This window comes from Triturus cristatus, chromosome 4_1 (genome assembly GCF_964204655.1).
Source record: "Triturus cristatus chromosome 4_1, aTriCri1.1, whole genome shotgun sequence".
Taxonomy (NCBI): domain Eukaryota; kingdom Metazoa; phylum Chordata; class Amphibia; order Caudata; family Salamandridae; genus Triturus; species Triturus cristatus.
Window position 1 is genome coordinate 185,318,907 of NC_140585.1, and position 23,808 is coordinate 185,342,714.

Sequence of the window (23,808 nt, forward strand, 5' to 3'; positions counted from 1 at the left end):
CCCACCCCTCCTGTCTCTTGCCACTGCTGGGAGTGTTAGGCACACAACCCTCCTGTCTCTGGGCACTGCTGGGAGTGTTAGGCACCCACCCCTCCTGTCTCTGGCCACTGCTGGGAGTGTTAGGCCCCCACCCCTCCTGTCTCTGGGCACTGCTGGGAGTGTTAGGCACCCACCCCTCCTGTGTCTGGGCACTGCTGGGAGTGTTAGGCACCCACCCCTCCTGTCTCTGGCCACTGCTGGGAGTGTTAGGCCCCCACCCCTCCTGTCTCTGGGCACTGCTGGGAGTGTTAGGCACCCACCCCTCCTGTCTCTGGGGACTGCTGGAGGACTCTGCACACACCCCTCCTGTCTCTGGGCACTGCTGGGAGGACTCTGCACCCACCCCTCCTGTCTCTGGCCACTGCTGGGAGTGTTAGGCCCCCACCCCTCCTGTCTCTGGGCACTGCTGGGAGTGTTAGGCGCCCACCCCTCCTGTCTCTGGGGACTGCTGGGAGGACTCTGCACACACCCCTCCTGTCTCTGGGCACTGCTGGGAGGACTCTGCACCCACCCCTCCTGTCTCTGGCCACTGCTGGGAGTGTTAGGCCCCCACCCCTCCTGTCTCTGGGCACTGCTGGGAGTGTTAGGCACCCACCCCTCCTGTCTCTGGGCACTGCTGTGAGTGTTAGGCACCCACCCCTCCTGTCTCTGGGCACTGCTATGAGTGTTAGGCACACACCCCTCCTGTCTCTGGGCACTGCTGGGAGTGATAGTCAACCACCCCTCCTGTCTCTGGGCACTGCTGGGAGTGTTAGGCCCCCACCCCTCCTGTCTCTGGGCACTGCTGGGAGGACTCTGCACACACCCCTCCTATTTCACAATATGTACGCTCATGGCATACACGGATGTGGGTACGCTCCATGCATTCGAGGTGAGGGTACGGGTCGTACTTACACTGTTGGGGTGGGGGTACGCTCCATACGTACGCGGGTGGGGGTACGGGTCGTACTTACACTGTTGGGGTGGGGGTACGCTCCATACGTACGCGGGTGGGGGTACGGGTCGTACTTATACTGTTGGGGTGGGGGTACGCTCCATACGTACGCGGGTGGGGGTACGGGTCATACTTACACTGTTGGGGTGGGGGTACGCTCCATACGTACGCGGGTGGGGGTACGGGTCGTACTTTCACTGTTGGGGTGGGGGTACGCTCCATACATACGCGGGTGGGGGTATGGGTCATACTTACACTGTTGGGGTGGGGGTACGCTCCATACGTACGCGGGTGGGGGTACGGGTCGTACTTACACTGTTGGGGTGGGGGTACGCTCCATGCATACGGGGTGGGGGTAGGGTCCGTACATATCCGTCCCCACGCTATGTGATGCTTGTGCGGCCTGTACCCAGGCCTTTGCCACGTGAGTACGAGCCGTCCCGCCATTGTTGGGGTGACGTGGGTGTGGGCGTGGTACGACTCGTACCCACGCTCTTCAGGCATGGGTACGGGACGTACCTGTCTGGTTGTGTTGCCGGTTCGCGTTGTGACGGACTTCCGTTGTGGCGGTCGCTGGCTTAGCTGGACACGCCCCCACCCCCTCGTAGTGACCAGGGCATGGGAGTCAGGTATGTCCAGGGCATGTGTGCTGTGTGACTTTGGTGGGGGGTTTGTGGGCTGCCCTGGTCCTGCCACCCCCACCCCACCCCACTTTCCCCCCTCCCTTAGTTGTTCTGACCTTCTGCGGCATCTGCGTCCGAACCTGTAGAGGAGGTCGACTGGTATGAGGGCCGGGATGACACGTAGGTTCGGGTCCATGTCTGTCCGTCGCGTACGGGTCCTCCTTGTTCGCGTCGTCCTCTCTGTCCTTCGCGTACTGGTCCTCCTTGTTCGCGTCGTCCTGTCTGTCTGTCGCGTACTGGTACTCCTTGTTCGCGTCGTCCTGTCTGTCCGTCGCGTCCTGGTCCTCCTTGTTCGCGTCGTCCTGTCTGTCCGTCGCGTACTGGTAGTCCTTGTTCGCGTCGTCCTGATTTCCCGGCAGTTTTTGGCAGCCGGAAAATATTCACCGTGCGGGATGACGTCGGTGCGAATCGTAATTCCTGGTTCGTGAATGGCAGGCTGCGAGCGTCCCGACGTCAGGTCGGCGCTTTCCCGGATCGCATTTGTAGGTTTATTTTGTTCGGTCGGGGTTTTTTACGATTCGTACGGAAATGATGTTCCCGTGCGAATCGTAATTCCATGTTTGTAAACTTTTACGACCGGGTACGAGTCGGACGGAAAAAAGCCTCCGTCCGACGGTTCGTACCCGGTTTTTACAGGATCGTAATTGGCACCCTTGTGTGCAAAGACCTGTAAGCAAACAGAGCAAAGTAATTCACTGGAATATTACCTACTTCAGCTAAAAAAATAACAAAGACATCAGTATGAAAAGGGATATTTTGGAGGAAAAATAATAAAGACCTCACAGCCCAAATAGAACTGCCTGAAAATGTACCAAAAAATATGTAGACAATTAAATATCAAAGGAAAAAGACCCAAAGCATAGAGCAGTTCTATCCAGGAATATGTTCCTAGACTAGCCGCAAAGCCACTGGATGTAGAACAACCCATTAAACAGAGCAAATTGGAAACCTAACAAAGAAGTATACCTTTAGTCAATTAAGCGAAAGCAAAACTAGCCCACCTTCCAATAGACCTCTGAAATATAAATAACATTTCCAGGATAATTCATTATTCTGCCCATCTTGTCATGTTCTAGTTGTACATACCTTCTGAAACAAGCATTTGCAATGCACTAGTTCTCGCATTTGCAAGAGTTTAAGCTGATGGCATTGTAAATGAAAATGCCTTGTATTTATCTGTATTGCTAATTATCATATAAATAAATATAGCTCAAACTCTTGTAAATGAGAGACCTATTAAAAAAGTGTCCGCCATTGTCCTGGGCTGATGGGAAAGTAAAAGCACGCATTGAGGGCTGAATGTTACAGGAAAGCATGTCATGCCCGCAGTAGGAGAAACTCAATAAAGAAATAGTTCTTAAAGTTTAAAAAAGACGTACTGTGTAACAACCAAAGTGAAAGGGTCAGTCCTCATGGGAGGTTACAAATGAAGACAAGGTGGGACTAACAAGCCTATTAATGAATCAGAAGCCAGCATTTACGAAGGGCAATGACGCAAGCCTATGACAAATATGGGCGTACTGTGGGTGGGGCTTCAATTCTCTGCTCCAATACAGCATGCCACAGAGAAGCACATGTGCTGCCCAGGCTTGACATAAAAATTAATGAGTGATGTGGCCAAATGGTGGGTGAAAGTAGCATGTGCACACTACGACGTGCTACTACTGGGGGGGTATAAAGTAACATTCAAGAGAGCTGCAGAGTGCCGCTAGAATACAACCTCAGTGCCTCAGTGAGGCCGACCCATGATCCCCACGCTATATATTTGGATTAGAAGTATAATTAAAGTTCTATCAACTTGTATTTTATATGGTGCTCTGTTCATTATGGTTCTGATAGGCGGGACAGGTTGGAATCCGGCTGGAAAATGTATAGTTACAGCAATGCAATAAAAAGGAAAGATAAAAGGATGTCATGGGGGAGTGCCCTACCTCCGCAGCAGCCCCCTGCAGAGAAACTGGGAGCCTGAGTATTTGCAACATAAACAGTTGCCAGTTAAGCGTTTCAAATCTATAAAAGTTACCTTGCTTTCCGAAATTGAAATTCTTTTTAAAGTAACACATCTGCTCTGTAGATATGGAGTCAGTGACACCACATTCCAGCCTGTGCCGGCCTCTGAGGTGGATGCCCCACGTATGCTGCAAGTGATCAGGTGAAACTGTACTGTGTCCAAAAGAGGAGAGCTGGTGTGGAGAGAAAACAGGAGAGGAATTAAAGTGGACAAACTGGGCTACAGGAAGGGGCAGGATGTGAGGCGAGCGTTAATTCAGGAAGGAAATTAAACCACCATTGTTCAATTTGCTTTTGGTCTTTCTTCTCCAGAAACAGGTTCTACTTGGTTGGTGCATGATAAACACTCCACTTCCCCTTATAAACCGGCCCATGTACCAAACGGCCCCAGACTATGTTAAAGTCTAGAATGTAATGAAATAAATTACTCGGATTACGCCTGAAATTAAAATTTCGCCCATGCCTACTTTACACCTGTATGTAGGAGTACATCTACATGTATAAATGCATTACTTTTTCGTGAATTTGTCTGAGGGTGTTTTGCTTAGCGCAGTCAGCACTCTACACTGAAGTAAGTATGCCACAGAATGCAACAAATACACGCACATACAAGCCTATACACACACACTCCATGAGTAGAGACCAGTGAAACGTGTTCTTGGAGTCCACTCCAGCAAGTCATTCTGGGTTCGCTATTTTGAGTTTCCTGTAACACAACACCGCATGGAAAGACGCCCCCGGGGACACCCGCAGGAAAGGCAGCCCACCTTGTCTTCCTAAGGTTGTGTTGCCGATCTCATGTCATATAAATCAGGGAGATTAGCGCTGATACACGGCTTCGCTGACCTTGTGATCCAACCTCAACTGTGACAAAGCGTCACATATCAATAAGACAACCTAAACAGCGACTAAAAAACTACAAATGAATCTGGAGTAATAAGGCTACCGCCTCGGTATCCAAAAACTCACCACTGTCAGAAGGCATCTGACAGAAGAAAGCAACACACAGACTGATACACTGCTGCATAAATAGGCATGCCTAACCTCTGTTCCAGCAGAAGGAGTGAGTCATTATGCAGTGAGAAAAGTGCATTCAGTTTGAGGTCACTCACTTGGCCTTGTTCTTGTGCAGCAGTGCATTCTGCTTTCTGGCACATACTTGGGCTCCTTCCAAGCCATCATTAAGCTTAAAGCTTGTTCGAGAAAACTCCAAACACAACAGGTATGAGTGCTCGTCATTTGCTGGCATGTCATTTACTTACAAGTCGGGCTAGCTGATGCCTTCCTGAGCCTGTCGTTCACAAACAGGGCCTGGGGGCTCTGATAGTAAACACAGTAAGAATATTTTAAATGGGTTTCTATGCAGAAAGGCAGGAGCCCTGAGTCCTGTCCAATTATATTCCAAATTGTCTTTCTAAATTTGCTTTTATGATCTATTAATAAATGCTCAAAATAAAAATAAAAACATTTAACCATAATAGTTATAATTTCCTACATATTCTCCTAAAAACAATTACCTGAATAAACAAAGTTTTTCAATTCTGCCCCAAGTGCCCAAAGTAACCAAAGGAAAACAGGCATGAAAATAGAAAGAGGACAGCTTCATACCAAATCAAAGGGATTAATTTAAGAGGGCAGCGGTCTCCGGATGAAGCAAAGTGTGCGTCCTGCCTCACAGCTGCCACTGTGTGCACCGCTGCTCGCTCCCGCGGCAATACTCCATGGGAGTGAACTTTTGGGAAAATGTGGGACATATATCCACCGGTAAATAGACATAATATCGAGAAAAAAATATCGAGTGGACAGAATATCGAGTTTTTAATATAGAATGGACAGAATATCGAATAGCCAAAATATAGTGGTGAAGAATATCGAAAATCAGGTAAGAAATATCGATTTAAATAATATAGAAGTAAGTAATAGCAACAGTCATAATATAGTTGTTAAAAATATCGAATTTTTTATAGTGTTAGTATATGTGTTAAAAGTATGTATTAATATTGGAATGTATGTTAGAATATTTTTAAAGTAATGAATTTTATGTTATTTCATTTTTGTGTAATTTAATTCCGTAGCGGGTTGTGGGTTTATAGGGGAGTAGGGTGGGAAGTAATTTAATTATAGTACATTAAATAATAATTTATAGGAATTATTAATTAATTTTTAATTTAATTTTGCGTTTTACTTCTGTAGTGGGTTGTGGGTTTATAGGGGAATAGGGTGGGAAGTAATTTAATTGTTATTAGTTAATTATTAATTGGTATTGAAAATTAATTGGTTGTTGATTAATTATTAATTGGTAAATAATTTGTATTAATTGGTAATTAATTTGTATTATTGTTTAATTGATAATTATGTTAATTGTATTCATTTAATATTTGTAGCGGGTAGTGTGTTTATAGGGGAATATGGTGGGAAGTAATATAATTGTAAATAATTCATTATTTAATTAATTTGTGTAGATTGTTCATTTATATGTCTTTAATTTAATTTTGCGTTTTACTTCTGTAGCGGGTTGTGGGTTTATAGGGGAATAGGGTGGGAAGTAATTCAATTGTTATTAGTTAATTATTAATTGGTATTGAAAATTAATTGGTTGTTGATTAATTTTTAATTGGTAAATAATTTGTATTAATTGGTAATTAATTTGAATTAATTGTTTAATTGATAATTATGTTAATTGTATTCATTTAATATTTGTAGTGGGTAGTGTGTTTATAGGGGAATATGGTGGGAAGTAATATAATTGTAAAAAATTAATTATTTAAATAATTTGTGTATATTGTTAATTAATATATTATTAATTTATTATTAATTGGTATTATTTACATTTATTAATGTTTGTTATTGAAAAATAATTGGTTGTTAATTAATTATTAATAGGTAATTAATTAAACAAAAATGTATTGGTATTTATAAATAATTTATTATTAAATATTGTGTGATTGGTAATTAATTTTAATACTTGTTTTGGTATTAATAATTAATTTATTGTTAATAAAATATTAATTTATTATTTTCCCTACTATTGCACTTACTGGAGTGGGAATCGTAATTTTTACCCCTACGCTATCCAACGTTTTCTCTACTATTGCACTCAGTGGAGTGGGAATAATAATTTTTACCCCTACGCTATCCAATGCTTTCCCTACTGTTGCACTCTTTGGAGTGGGAATAGTAATTTTTACCCCTATGCTATCCAACGCTTTCCCTACAGTTGCACTCACTGGAGTGGGAATAGTACATTTTACCCTCACGCTATCCAATGCTTTCCCTACTGTTGCACTGTCTGGAGTGGGAATAGTAATTTTTATCCCTACGCTATCCAACGCTTTCCCTACTGTTGCACTCTCTGGAGTGGGATTAGTAATTTTTAGCCCTAATCTATCCAATGCTTTCCCTACTGTTGCACTCACTGGAGTGGGAATAGTAATTTTTACCCCTACGCTATCCAACGCTTTCCCTACTGTTGCACTCACTGGAGTGGGAATAGTAAATTTTACCCTTCGCTATCCAACGCTTTCCCTACTGTTGCATTGTCTGGAGTGGGAATAGTAATTTTTACCCTACCGCTATCCAACGCTTTCCCTACTGTTGCACTCACTGGAGTGGGAATAGTAAATTTGACCCTCCCGCTATCCAACGCTTTCCCTACTGTTGCACTCTCTGGAGTGGGAATAGTAATTTTTACCCCTACGCTATCCAATGCTTTCCCTACTGTTGCACTCTCTGGAGTGGGAATAGTAATTTTTACCCCTACGCTATCCAACGCTTTCCCTACTGTTGCACTCACTGGAGTGGGAATAGTAAATTTCACCCTCCCGCTATCCAACGCTTTCCCTACTGTTGCACTCTCTGGTGTGGGAATAGTAATTTTTACCCCTACGCTATCCAATGCTTTCCCTATTATTGCATTCTCTGGAGTGGGAATAGTAATTTTTACCCTCCCGCTATCCATCGCTTTCCCTACTGTTGCATTCTCTGGTGTGGGAATAGTAATTTTTACCCTCCCGCTATCCAACGCTTTCCCTACTATTGCACTTACTGGAGTGGTAATAGTAAATTTTAGCCGCATGCTATCCTACGCAGAAAATATCGAATATTATTAATTAATATTACGTTAATATATGTATTAATTTGTTTTTACTTATATTAATTATTTATTAATTTTAATGTTATTTAAGTATTTTTAAGTATGTGTCAGTTAATTATATGTATTATTTCATTAATTTTACATTACCTTTAAAACATTTAAAAAATTCGATATTTTGACTAACTATATTTTTTACAACGATATTTTGGATTCTATATTTTTGTACTTTCCTGTTTGGAGATAGGGATTCGATATTTTGGTATTCTATATTTTGGCATCGATATTTTGGTAAGTCTATATTTTTGTAGTCGATATTATGTCAGTGATCCACATCCACCATTAGCCATGTGCAGGCTCCAATTTTTGCAGGACACAAACACCAGCCAATCAAAAAGCGTAGGATAAGCCAGACCCCACAAGTACATACAGCAGATCACCATATCACAAGCGCTGTAAGCTCGACGAAAAATAACACGAGACCCAACAAGCGGACATTGTCATAGTTTAGACAAGAAAGGATCAGATCAGCAGTAATTGACAGGGTTGGTATTAAGCATAACTATTGTGTAATATACTATAAGTTGTTACCTCTGAGTCAAATATTAAAACATGCATAGGTCACAGAACGTTGCAGTTAGGTACGGAATGCAGAATATGGTTTAGGTCAGTTGTCATGGGACAAAACGTGGACATAGGCATGCCATCAGCCTGTTGGAAAGGCAACTAGTTACAGATATAACAGCCAATAAGGTTTTGTGACAAGCTGCTTCATAGCACGAAAGAACACTGCAAGCTCAGGATGGTGGTAAGATGTTACCCCATGTTGCATTTTATCAGTTAAATATGTTCCTAGATAAACGTGGTACCCTTCTAGTTATTTTGTGAAAGGTGTCTATGTCATACTGTGAATTGATCTTCTGAGTTTCATTCTAGTCTATTGCAAACTGTAGCATCAACTTGGAATCTGCTGTGAAGATCACAATTTAGCCCAACAAATGCCTGTGTAGGAGTTTTAGAGGACGCACAATTACATCATAGAGGGGGTGGGGGGGGAGAATGATGATAGGGAAAGCTTGAAGTGCAACCAGCTTTATAAAGAGAGGCTGGGGAGCAAAGGGAACCAAAAATTAAGGTGGTCATTGACCTTTGCCACAGTCTGGGTTTGTTAGAAATGGGGTCTCTAGTTGACAGTGGTTTGCACCTTGTCCAAGTAGGGACCACAATTCTAGTCGAGGTAAGACAGATACACACCCTAAATTTCCTATGCTGGTAGCTTGGCGCAGAGCAGCCTCGCTTGACTTAATAGACAATGTGTAAAGTATTTGTGCAACACATAATACAGTCAAACAGTGAAAACACCATACAAAAACAATCTATAGCATGTTAGAGAACAAACATATGCCAAAACCTCAATAAGTAGAACCATAGTTATGATTTTTCAAAGATTATCTTGTAATATAGTGGTCACACTTGACTGGGTCAAATCTGAAAATTCAGGCCAAACACAATTGCGTGCAGGCTGGATTTAGGAGCCATAAAATCCCTGTTGCTTCTCTGAGTCTGCTAAGATGACGAGGAGCAAAATGTGCTAGTTCCGATTTGCGCTGTTGGGAGATGCGTCCTCATCAAACCCCTTAAGATGAAGGGGATGCATTGTCATCAAACCCTTTGCGCTGATGGTGATGCATTATCATCAAGCTGTGCAGTCAGTGCAGTGCTGTCCTTTCAGCGGTTGATGCATCAATGACATGTGTTAGTTCCAACTGGTGCAAAGATGGTGATGATTGGATTTTGTCCAAAAATAACTAGAAAACCCACTTCCAAGGGCCTAGACCTGGATTGGCACCAATTGGCAGGGCAGGGCTCACAGTTGGCAAAGTATTGAGGCTGTAGCAGGGTTGTTGGAAGTCTTTGATGTATCTGAGACTTCAGAAAAAGGAGGCAAGCCAGCAAGCCCATTGTGTCACATAAGTTCTTAAGTTGTATGGATGCAAATCCTGTCCCTCTCACTCCCAGGCACGAGGTTAGCAGAGCAACACAGAAAAGTAGTTCAGCAAAGTGGCAGGCCATCCTGGCAGCACACCAGTCCTTCTTTCTGGCAGAGTATCCTCAGACCCAGAAGTATACTGTGTTGGTGGTGTCAGACGTCCAGTACTTATACCTTGTTGTGCCTTTGAAGTGGGAGAAACTTCAAAGAGGGGCCTTTGAAGTGCACAAAGCACTCGCCCTTCTTGCCCTGGCTTTAGACTCAATAGAGTGGGTATGCAGCTCCTTCGTTTTTCACTACCAGGACATCTACAACTTAAAAGTACATGTCCTACTTTTTGAATGAACTGCACCCTGCCCTCAGGGTAGTCTAGGGCCTATCTTAGGGATGACCTATAAGTACCAAAAAGAAAGGTTTAGGCCTGGCAAGAGGGTTAACTTGCCAGGTCGAGATGACATTATAAAACTGCACACACAGCTCTTCAATGGCGTGCCTGAGACATGTGTAAAAGGACTACATAAACAGGTGGCACAATTAGGCCTACTAGTAACATTTAATTTGCAGGTCCTGGGCACATTTAGCACTATTTTACTTGGGACTTACAAGTAATGTAACTATCCCAGGTGGGTTTAAGCCAATGTTACCATGTTTAAAGGACAGAGCACAAGCATTTAACACTAGTTAGATGTAAAGGTAAAGGAGTCCTTAAGCCAGCAAAAATGAAGTCAGGACCAGTGGAAGGCAAAATAAGGGCGGAATACCACTCGAAGGATGTCATGGTTCAACAGATTTTTCTGGTCCGTAGCTCTGTTTGGTAAAGTCATGTAAGTCTTTTGTCTGTAGCAGTAGCAGACCATGTTCCACAGTGTGTCACATGCACTTACCACATACTCAGATTAGGTGGTAAATGTATACTGTAAATGCCAGTGGAACTGGGATATTATGTGTGATTTTATGATAACAAAAATAGGGCCCACAAATTAATTGCTGACCCCATGCACTTTTCTTCAAAATTGCATGGTACTGGTACAAAAGTACTGCTTGTAATAGTAAAATAACTTACAAGTTTACCATTACCTCAGTACTGTGCAGCTTTTAATCAGTGCCTTGGTCACTCTGCAAGTTTAATAATTGTTACCTATTGAATTGTTCCACTCAGCCCAGCCACTTATACACATCTTTATTCTTCAGTGTGTAAGCAAGAACTCAACGTTCAACATCTGTCTTCACGCTTTCTTCCAATGCTTATGTCACAAGTCTATAGATTCCATCTGAAACAGAGTTCATTCATTCTTTATTTACATGGTACTACATCTCCCCTTTTGTTAAATAAAAGTTACAACTTTTTACAATAAATAAATGAATAAAAAATAAAAAACTAATTACAAATACATATGCACTTATAACTCTTCAATGGTCCTTTGTGGTGCTTGAATAACATGTCCTGATCGGGTCATTGTAAACCAGGAGCTGGCAGTGAGAGTGTCTGTGATCCTCATTGGTGAGGTGGAAACAACAGCAGTCAGAGGATATTCAACTGTCTGCTGGCACCCAGTCTCTACAATTTTAGTGTTCCACCATGGCTGCAATACGCGTTTCAGCCGAAACGCATTTGTCAGCCACGGTGGAAGTATAAAATACTATTGAATTGAACTTACTCGTGTGTGCGGCATGGACATTGTTGAGGTTATGGCAGCACCCGCCTGGCAAGTGAGCGGCAGTCTTTGGTGCAAAACTTGGGAGTTGATTCCCCCGTTATAGTTAGTTCAGCTAACTATAACTCGCGCGCCCGCAATCCAGTGCTGATGACGTCACATATTACATCACTCATGACATGGTCAGTGACATCACTCATGACATCACTGATGACATCTCAAATGACATCATGATGACATCACTGATGACATCATCCGTTGAATATGTGTCTTCCTGAAAAATAAATATTTTTTAAAAAGCATTTTTTTTTGCTCTTGTGGGTCCTTTTGAGAACCTGTGACAAGGCCTAGGTCGTTAGGAAGTGTCTTCCGTTACTTGTTTTCACGTTCTCAACTTTTCTCTTTGGCTATCTTCTTCCGCGGCGGTGCTCCGTGTGTGCATGCGTACGTGCGCGCATGCGTGCGTGCTCTCTGAGTGCGTGCGTCATGCGTGCTCCGTGCGCCCGTGCTCCATGCACGCATGCTCCGTGTGCGTATGCGTGCGTGCTCCGTGCACGCATGCTCCGTGCGCGCATGCGCGCGTGCTCTGTGCGCGCGTGCTCTGTGCGCGCATTGTGCGCGCACGGTGCGCGCACGGCAAGTCATGTGATTACGAAACAACACTTTTCGTAGGTTCATAGTAGTTTCAGTTCCAGAATCTTCAAACACCACACCCACTCCCCTCATTATTTCTTCTTATTTCCTGGGAGAAAGAGCTGAACAGCTTTTCCAGTACTCCAGTACTTGAAAATGGCAGAGCAGCAGTCATCTTCAGGGAGTGAGGAGGAGACCTTTGTGCCACCAAGGGAGAGGAAACAAAAGGACTCATTCATATGGAAGTTCTTTACTTTTCCAGAGGGCCAGGAGAAGGTGAATGCACCTAAAGTCACATGCACTGTTTGTGGAGTGGTCCTATCTAGAGGACACCCTAAAAAAAAATACTCCTTTAGTATTTACTCAATAATAAGGCACTTCAAAACAGTGCATCCTGTGGCTTATGCTCGGGAGTCTACTCGAGCTACGAGAGACAACCCTCCAGCAGCTCAGCCGAGCACATCATCTGCGGCCGCAGCTTCACCTGCTTCTACTCCTCTGGATATCCACCCTCTGTTCCAGAGGGTTAATATACGGTGCAATGTGTGCAATGGTGTTCTCTGTTATGGTGAGAGCAGCATTAACCTAATAGAGAACAAGATACAGACACACACATGCTCCACCCCTCAATGTTTTTCATTTTTTTTTTTTTTTGCTGCTCACTCAATAAACACAACGGCTCTTTTTAGAGCCACCCAACATCTAAACACTTACACTTGATTTTTTAATCTATTTTTTTAAAGAATTTTTTCCACCGTGCGCGCACCCAGCGATGTTTTGAAAAACAAAAATGTTTTTTTCACCCTTCGGGATCCTTCAGGGACCCCCTGACAAAGGCTAGGGGGTCAGGAACTCTCTACTCTGCCCCTTTTCACGTTCTCCACCTTTCTTTTAAATGGAAACACACATTTCTATTGGTTGCAAATTTCAACACTTTCCAAATGATTCCTACCCCCCAACATGACTTCTGCCTGCTAGCATAGCAACAGATCATGGAACACTGGTGTGAGCAGAGAGGTCAGAAGTTCAGCACACAATGTTTCTAATCCAAAGAGCAAGATTGCTTGACTTTTCAAACCTAACAGCAAATCCAATGTAATGTTCTGTGGGAACACATTTTTCTGAACCAATACAAAACATGCTTTTAAAATAGTTTTTAGTATTGAATGGTCTGAAACAGCCAATGAGTTCTTTTTATTAAAAAAAAAGTATGTAAGCCTCCATTTTACAACTATCTTTCATTTCATATTGCCATTCTACTGAAAGACACCTTCTGAGTGCATCCAGGTCTCCTCATCACTCCCTGAAGTAGACTGCTGTTCTGCCATTTTCAAGTAAAATTGATACCTGTTCTGCTCCTTGTCCCAGGAAATAAGAAGAAATAGTGAGGGAAGTAGCAAGCCATTTATAGAGGAGACGGTGTACATTTCACAGATGAAGGGAACAGAGTCTTCCTCTTGAACTTTAGACTCGGTACTTACTTATAGGTACCAAAAAACACTCAATTAACACAACGGCTCTTTTTAGAGCCAACCAACCTCTAAACACTTAAACTTGATTTGTAATTCTATTTTTTTTACGAATTCGTATGCCACAACAACACCCATGGAACGCCCCTTCAACGCACAGTGCTGCGTGTGAAGTGGCTGTATTTACGAGGAGAGGAAAAGTCACGCAGGGCGGCTTTTCCTCTCCTTGTAAATATGAAGGAGCCCTCTGCGCCACAAGTACGTCATGAAAAGTGACGTAGTGGTGGCGCAGGGGGCTTATAAATCTGCCCCAGAGATGTTAAGGAAATTAAGGGTAAGACAGACAAAGGGAGAGAGACAGAAACAGAGACAGAGAGCAAGGAACTGAGAAGGAGTAAGGCAGTTAGAATGACTGAGACATATGGAGACACGGAGAGAAACATGGTTGATAAAATAGTGATGGAGGCAGTAAACCTAGGGGAGTAGTAGAGAAAGAATGAGGGAGTTACGAAAGAGCAGTAAAGGAAGAAGAGAGAGGGAAGGGGAATGAGAAAAGCAGAGTGAGGGACGGAGATAGGAAAAGGGAGTAATAGATGAAGCGGATGAAGTACAGCAGGGTAAAGGGATTGAAAGTAAGAGAAGTGGAGTGATGGTGAGATAACAGGTATGAGGATTAGAAAAGAGGTAAGGGAAAGTGAGAGATGGAGAGTGAGGGGATGGAGGGATTTAGGAAACTGGAGTGAGAGAAAGGGAGTCAGGATTTCAATGAGCAAAGCAGTGTGAGGGAGAGTGAAGGAAAGAATGCAAAAAGGTGAAGGGGTGTGAGATACAGACAGGAGGAAGTGAAGTAGGAGAATAGGAGTGACTATGAGTAAAGGATAGTGACAGTTTGGGAAGGTGAGGGAAGGAGAATGACGGAGAAGGTTAAAAAATTAACATACATGGAAAATGAGTGATGGAGAGAGGAGGAGTGGTAGAAACAGAGGGGCAGATTTATAACAAACTAACGCAGCACGGCGCAGCAAGTAATTTTGCTGCGCCATGCTGCGTTAGTTTCGAAGCCGAGAGATGCGACATATTTACAAGAATATGTCGCATCTCTATGCTTCCCCTGCGCTGGCGCACAAACTGCAGCCATGCACCGGCGCAGGCTCTCTTGCACCATGCCTGCGTGGTGGGGAGATTGTTCTTGTGCAGGAAGGGACACCTTCCTGCACAAAAACAATCACAAGAGGCTTTTTCCTGTTTCAATGCGTGCTGTAGCATGCAGCACGCACTGAAAGAGGAAAAAACGAGGAGAAATGAAAACATTTCTCCTCGTTGTGCCTCGCTACACCACCTCTAGGGTGGCGTAGCATTCACACGCATCTCCAGAGTTACGATTTCTCGTAAATCTGGAGATGTGTCTAGTTCTATGGGTGTTGCGTGGGAAAAACAATCACAAGAGGCTTTTTCCTGTTTCAATGCGTGCTGTAGCATGCAGCACGCACTGAAAGAGGAAAAAACGAGGAGAAATGAAAACATTTCTCCTCGTTGTGCCTCGCTACACCACCTCTAGGGTGGCGTAGCATTCACACGCATCTCCAGAGTTACGATTTCTCGTAAATCTGGAGATGTGTCTAGTTCTATGGGTGTTGCGTGGGAACACCCACAACAACACCTATGGAACGCCCCTTCAGCGCACAGTGCTGCGTGTGAAGTGGCTGTATTTATGAGGAGAGGAAAAGTCACGCAGGGTGGCTTTTCCTCTCCTTGTAAATATGGAGGAGCCCCCTGCGCCACAAGTACGTCATGAAAAGTGACGTAGTGGTGGCGCAGGGGGCTTATAAATCTGCCCCAGAGATGTTAAGGAAATTAACCCTTTCGCCGCGGCGGGAATTCCGCTGCGGCGCTGGGGGGTGCGGGGGGGCAGCGCGGTGGCGCTGTGCTCATGACGGAGCCGCTCCGTCATGAGCCACGGTTGAGCTGTGCTCATGACGGAACGGTTCAGTCATGACTCCGCCCATTTGCGTTGTCCCCCCGCACAGGCGGGGAAACAGCGCCGCGTAGGCGGAGCGGCCGCCAACGGCCGTGACATGACGGAACCGTTCCGTCATGAGCACACGGCATGAGCGGGGAAGGGGTTAAGGGTAAGACAGACAAAGGGAGAGAGACAGAAACAGAGACAGAGAGCAAGGAACTGAGAAGGAGTAAGGCAGTTAGAATGACTGAGACATATGGAGACACGGAGAGAAACATGGTTGATAAAATAGTGATGGAGGCAGTAAACCTAGGGGAGTAGTAGAGAAAGAATGAGGGAGTTACGAAAGAGCAGTAAAGGAAGAAGAGAGAGGGAAGGGGAATGAGAAAAGCAGAGTGAGGAGAAGTGAAGAAAAGGGAACATGAAAGTGAAGGGGTGAGAAATACAGATATTTTAAACTTACCTGACCAACAAAATAACCTAATTAGAAATAAATGTTTTTTTTTAATTGCAAGAAAAATGGATTCAATTTCCTAAATTTTCTTTCTAGATCTGAAAAAAAAAGTAGTAATATTCAACAATACATTTTAGAAAACAGTACACATATTTTCATATTTAACAAAGTAATTTTTTGCCCTTTTTTTGCTGTTTTGAGAATATATTGAATTTCACTGAAAATAGTGATATCAATTGTATTCATCACTTAACAGCGGGCAAAAAAATAAACAATCTGAAAGATTGTTTAAAAAAGCCCTGAATGTATCCTCAGTAGAACATACCTTCATAGAAATGTAACATATATATTAAAAATATCTTCTAAGAACAATAACTATTTTCAATAAATAACGTCTGTAAATCTTGTTGCTTAAGCACATACACCAAAATAATATCTGTCAAAGAAGTCCACAATAGAAACATTTACCTTTCCATGAGGCCAAATGGTAATTTTTAAGTCCATTTTAAGTGAAATATCAAATGTTAATCCTATAAAATTGAAATAATGGTTTCTTCAGATGCTGCAATTTGTATCTAAAATTTTGGTTTTAGAAAAATTAAGTAACAATTTGGTAATTCTGCAGGCAAACATTGCTTGAAAATCAATTGAGAATCATTGCACAGTGTCCAGCCTTTTTCACATTTTAGATTAGCTGTATAATGACCAGAAGTTATAGAAGGTCCATCATGGAAAATTATTGCAACTGCAACAAAAGTCTTTCCTGATATTGATAACTGATTTCCTACAAATTTCTTTATTAAAGTGTCCAATGTTGTTCCATCAGCTCTACAATATTGTATCATTAAAATTATACACTGTCCATATTCCTTTAAAAATAACGTTGATAACATTTCTGATTTACATTGAGAACATTCCATGTTGTGATTTGCATCTTTAACTAATTTACTAAAAGTCACTGATTTACTCTCTGGTAATGTTAAATGTATGAACCTTTCAGAATCAACATTAGTGCTGCATGTGTTCATACAGTTTTCACAACAGTGTTCCCATTCATAAGAGAGACCAAACATATTTTCTATTTCTACCCCTTCATCTTCCAGTACCATAAGCATATACATTAAGAATTCCTGTGCATCTTGCTGGACATTTTGTGTAAACTGTGTACTTCCAGAACATACATCTAAAAGATTTCTAACATCAGAAGCACGTTCTATTTTAGTTTTATCATTACGCAGCTTCTCATAAAGGAAACTCAGCAGAGAACAAAATATTTTTTCATGATTTAGTATTATCTGCTCTTGCAAACTTTCAAGATAAAATACAACATTCAGCACTACATTAGCGTAGCAATTGACACCAGAGCTATTTTCAAAATGACAACCAACAACCTCTTCAACATTGTCCTTTTTCTTTTTGCTTGCAATCACATCACTCTCTTTTTGTTTTCTCTTCAGTACATCCTCATTACAGATATTCTCAATTCTCCTTTTCCAACAAACAACATGTTTTTCAAACACAGGATACTGACCTAAATGAGGAGCATAGCTTCTTCTTAATCTATTAAACTCCTTTACACAATTTGCATGAGCACTAACTTTTGAGTCATCAAAGTCTATCATGAATAAACCAGATATTTTTTTCACTCGTGACAAAGCAACATATGCCATACCTTCTTTAAACACACTAGATCCAATGTTTACAAAAGCACTATCTACAGTTAATCCTTGAGATTTGTGAATAGTTACAGCATATGCTAGAGAAAACGGAAACTGCTTCCTACGTACATATAAGTCTTTCACAAGTAAAAAACGAACTGAACAACGATTAATGTCTTTAACCTCTTCAATCTGATCAAATTTTATTTTTAAAAATTCAATTCCATCTTTTGTCTGGTAATTAACAAAACCCACAACTTTACCCATAGCTCCATTCACTAAACCTTTTTCTACATTCAAATTACGTCTTAAAATTACTCGACAGTTCATACATACATAAAGATTCTTTTCTAAACCAGCTGTTTTCGATATGTTTTTCTCTAGAGAATCCAATTTAGTTTTCAATTTGCTTGTCAATATAATAGTTATTCCTCCATGCTGTATTTTACCCACAGCTTCCATTTTTATAATCTCTTAATTTTCCAATTTCAAAAGTTCTTCATTGAATAAAGAGCATTCATGTAGTGTTGGCATTAAGCAGATTATAGTATTTTTTTCTGCAATGTTCTTGTATATTTTCTCTGGAACTATTTGTTCTGTTGGAAACAAATTACATAGCAATCGACACTGTACAGCTTTTCTGACATGTTCTGTGAGTAGTCCAATTCTGACATCTTTGAGAATACTTGCATAATCCTTATCATTTGCTTGCCGCATATTGGTAATGAGTTCTTTGTACTCAAAGTATGACCAAATATTCACATTACCTATACTTCCTAATGACTTTTTCGTGTCTTTATGTGCAAGAGTATTAAATACTGGTTGTCCTTTAACTGGAGTGAGCTGCAGTAGATCCCCAAAACTATAACATGTTGTCCTCCAAATAACACGTCATAGTCTGCCTTTAGAATTTGCTGCATTCTTAAATGCACAAAGGCAAGCATTAAGTTTGATACCATGCTTACCTCATCAATAATGAGAACTTTCATTTTCTTCAATACTCTTGAAACTTCAAAACATGCTTCTCCTGTTAGCTTGTGGTATTCTATTTTGTTCTCATGCTCTACAGGTAACATTAGCAAACGATGTAAGGTAATTCCTTTTATGTTATATGCTGCTAACCCAGTTGGAGCAGTAACAACACAAGACAAAGTTGAATCAGTTTTTTTCTGTAGGTAGCTTCTAATTACTTTAATTAAGAAACTTTTTCCAGTTCCAGCTTGTCCACTCACATACATTCTGATTGGTTTAAATGATGTGCATGAGCACTCTTTATTTTCATGTAGTAATCCATGATCAATTTTTTTTATGACTTCCTCAGAAATTTGTTGTTGTTCATCATTCAGTTGTTGTTCCAAATTTGGTAAGTTTATTAAATCTTCCTGAGCTTGATTCATAGCTGTTTCCACTTCAGTCATGGCTATTGCAGCTTCTCTGCAATCATTTTCTTTGATTGGTTGTCCTAGAGGATCTTGACTGAGCGTACCAGAACTTTGACTGTCTTGAGAACTGTGTCTAGCTACTTCACCTGCAATTGTAGCTTCTTGTTCAATTTCTTCATTTAACATTTGTACATAAGTTGTGAAAGTACTTCATTCTATGCCATCTTTGCATGCATTAAAGGAATCTTCATAGCTCTGAAAATCTCCATGTAATTCATCCACTGAACGCCATGGTTTAAACAACTGTAAAAGTGCTAAGTAGTAAAATTCCTTTTTGTCAGTAGTGTTGCAACTCAGCTTCCTGTGATTAATCAATCTTCCTTTTGTTTGTTTCACCAAACATCCTTCCTCACCAATGACTTTATATTTTCCATTGTTGATGTCTTCTGTGGCATTCCGTTTAAAAATGTAGTTCTGCAGCACTTCATAGAGACACATGTGTCCAACATGTTTGTTTTTAAAATGTCTGTACTTTCTGGTTCGTTCTCTGCTAAACATTCAATTTCTCGAATAGATTTCAGTACCCGATTTCGCATTCCTGCAAGGCCTAAACTTACCGAAATTATTCTTCTGGATTTGGAGTACAGACTTGCAGATGATAACCTATCTAAGCATTCATATGACTCAATTTCTCGATGCGATAACATCTTTAAACTGAAACTGTATAGCTTTTTACTGACAGTCTTCTCGTGAGAAATCTCTTTCCACATTTCTTTCATTTCCGTTTTCTCAGATTTAAGCTGTGGCATACCGAGCAACAGCAATAGAATTGTCAGCTACATACTGAATATCCATGTTAGCATTCCACATGGATAAAATGACTGGGTTGTAGTCATTTATATATTTTGACTCTTCTTTTCTTCTTAGGTTGTAGGTATTTTTCGGAGATTTTCTTGTAATGGTATGTCGCACAGCTGACATAAAACTGTTTACTCTTCCTTTTGAAAGAACAGGTCGTGGAAATCCAAATCGACATTTTGTGTAGAATTTATCTTTACTCTTGTACTTTCGTCGACAGTATTTTCCACACCGATGACTTTGGAAACGTAAACCTTGCTCTTTTAAGTTTTTTACTTCTGTGCTTTTAGGTATAGCACATGTTGCATATTCTTCAATGAAAGATAAAACTGCATCCTCAGAATCTGTTCCAAATTTTGGGGCATCCTTGATCCACAACAGCATATGAATATGAGGAGCACCTCTTGCTTGGTACTCTTTTCTCCAAAAGAAATCCACAACTTCTCCAAGAGGTGGATTTTTTTTATTGCAGATGAAGGACATCATAGCGTCAAATCTATGATTGAAATATCTGCAAACATTAACCGGATCCAATGAGCACAATTCTCCTGCTGTCTTGTATTGGATGATTTCAATATTTGAATTTTCCTCTCGAAGAAAATCCAGTAAATCATCCCAAGCGTACTCAGCACAGCTTAGGGTAAGGAACCATGTAGGAGTTCCTAAATTCTGTAACATACATTTCAATTCTCCATAGCGGCGGTACCAATATTCATTAGTCCCACGCTGACAAGCCATCAGATTAATCAATTGAGATTCCAAATGATCATATTGCTGTTGCACTTTGTTCATAAAATCCTTTGCAGACACATTATGTAGATGTACTCCAGTTTTTAAAATGTGATTTACTGCAGAGGATAGTGCAGACAAGTCACTTCCAAATAAAAGATGGAACAAATAAGGAAAACTTTGACGAAATCTTGGATCTTCTGCATATAATCTTGTAGTCCGATACTCAGAAGCAGGAATCTGTACTGGACGTTCATCATATCGTCCACCTTTTCCTGTAGGAAACAGCTGGGGAAAACAACAAGCTTCCAAGCTCTCCTCCCATACACTCATGGGAGTTCCTTTTGCTTTTTTCATCTGAAACAGATCAATAGTGTTTACCATAACTTCTTTAGAATGAAGAGGATGTATGCTGAAATGTTCATAAATTTCTTCTTCTTTTGACTTATCCACTTTTTCAATTTGCCCAGTTGTTATTCCTGTGTCTGCTAGTAAAATGTCTTCATCTTCATCCATATAAATTGATTCATAGTACTTATTATTTATTTTCAAATATAAATTTGCTCTTTTTACTTTTCGTACATCTACTAGCTCCTGCCAAATGTTCTTATTCTTTGTAGGTACACCATTAACCAGAATAACTAATGGTTCAGTTTCCAAACTATTGCATCAATTGTTTCAATATTTTTTTTCAAATCTAATGGCAAATAGACAACTCTTCCTTTTAAACCTCTTTGTAAATCTGAAGGAGGTAATTTACCTGTTTTGGGCTCCATACGAACTATAGTCTGAAACGGATGGACACATTGAATGAGTATAGACTCATACGTATTTAAATCACAAAGTTCAGAAGGAATATCAACCAATTCTAAATTATTATGTACAGCTCTAGCTGGCATTTTATTTTCTTCTAACTTGTTATAACAGTATTTACAAATACGCTGATCTTCACCCAAATCCAAAAAAAATTCCAGAAATAAATAAGTAGCAAAATCCTTCCACTCATAATTATTTTCTTTTTCACTTTTTTTATAGAGATCAACATTCCTTGTTTGAGTTTTATAATGGCTTCTCCGGCAACAAATACAAGTAATATTTGGTCTTTCATTAGAGATGATAGTAAATTTTGTCATTTGATCTTCAAAATTTTTACTAACAGTGAGTTCTACATTCTCTTCCACATTTTCCTAAATAACTGTGTCAATTCCTGCACTTTCTTGTTCTGGACCAAAGTAACTGAATATCATTAGTAACCTTCTCTACATCTGATACAGATCCACGGAACAGAGCAGTATTCAACTCATTTAACTTTAGTGCTGGACTTTTAGCAAAATACAATCTTCTCACAAACTTTCTCATTTCAGTATGATGTACTGCCAGCATCCTAAAATGGTGAAAAACACTTTGACAAACTTTCCTAGAAAGAAAAGCCAGAGAATGTCCTTGCAAACCAGTATTCTTTCTCACTCTGCATGGATCTAGTCTTTGAAGCAACTTAATCTTCTGTTTAACACTTTTTTTACTATATTCTCTTAGAAAGTCACGTAATTTATCAATAGATTCTTGTCGTACAGTACAAATACTACAACAATTCCAAGTGTACACTGGGGCTTTAGGACGTTTCCCCATAACCTCATCAGCTAACACTTCTTCCTCATTTCTTGGAACCATTTTCTCCTTTTCCATTACACAACCATCTTTAACTACATAAGCTCGACCACTGGCGTCAACTGCATGCAGCAAACTATTACTTTGAAGATAACTCTCTTCATTAAAAAATGGTTCAGTACTTGAACTATGGTTCCATTCTCCTATGAACACTTTACAAAAGTTTCTTTTTCATTCCAAAGCCTTTGCAACAATTGAGTCAATATGTCTATTTTTCTTATAAAATTTTGCTTTCTTCCTATATTTTTTCACATCCTTTAGAAAATTGAACATCACTCTTCGCTGAAACATTTTTCTACAAATGTTTTGAAATTCTGTTTTTCTTTTTAAGTCATTCTTTCTTACTTCTGATTGTACATTAGCATTTAGTATTTTCTTTCTATTGTCTTGTTGTTTTCTACTTGAAACACTATTTGCAGTGGATATATTTTTTACATTTTTTCTATGTTTGAGGATATTTTTAAAAAAATCCTTAGTCTGCTTACCAGAAGACTTTTTCTTTTTTCCAACATGAGGTTCTTCAACTAATTTTTGTTGTCCAGTTGTCTTTAAATATAGATGTTTTTGCTGTTCTTTTCTCTTTCTTGATTTTATAGGCATGTTTAATTTATTTCAGTGTTGTTCAGCAATACCTGAAAGAAACTAAAAAAAAATACCTTTATGTAATTTAAATATATTACTTTATTTTTTTAGCTTTTCAAATCCTATCATATGAGCTGTCCCTTTCCTACGAGTGCAAGTCTTATATATATATATATATATATATTCACTTAAAAAACCATAGGTTTCACACATGTTATAGTTAGCTGGGCATTTCACTCGTGAAAAACCATTGAGATTCCACCGTTATAGTTAGTGCACGCAACTATAACTCACGTGACCGCAATCCTCTGCTGATGCTAATACTGTATTTAGACACTTATTTACCCATGTCTTCTTCCATTAATTTTTAGCTATACATATATTACAAATATTTTTTTTTCATAAAGACACATATGTCAACAGTGATATAATATCTGACGTCATCATGAAGTACTGGGAATTTTAAGCCCAGCGGTGCAGGGGAACACACCCTATGACTTCGGGTTCTTCCTGTTTCAGACCTACAGAAACACAGAGTCTTCTGGGTGAAGTCAAGTATCAGTTTATTGGCTGCAGACCAATTACAGGTATCCTAGAAGTACAACAGCGTGTATGTTCTCAGGAGACTGCTTAAAGTTACAGAAACGGGCTTCTCCTTAAATACAAAATATCATGCTTCAGGCACACATTCTTCGTTTTACGATATGGCCATATAAGTGTATACATTACAAACGAAAAGGCAGAGTCATGATGACCATCCCACATTCCAGTTAAGCCAGCCCACAATTATTTACCCAGCAATGCTCAGATCCCACATCAGATATCAACTGACCCCAATAAACACGGGCAGCTCCTGTTGATGAAACAAGCCATAAAGCAGGAACAGTCAGGTGTGAAAGAGATTAGCCGGAGGCTTGTGTGGGATGAAAAGGCTTTATGGTGTGTCAAGCCCTGATGCTAATCACAGGTGGCCAGGGGACGGGGAGCTCGTGAGACCGGACTGACCAGGGGCAG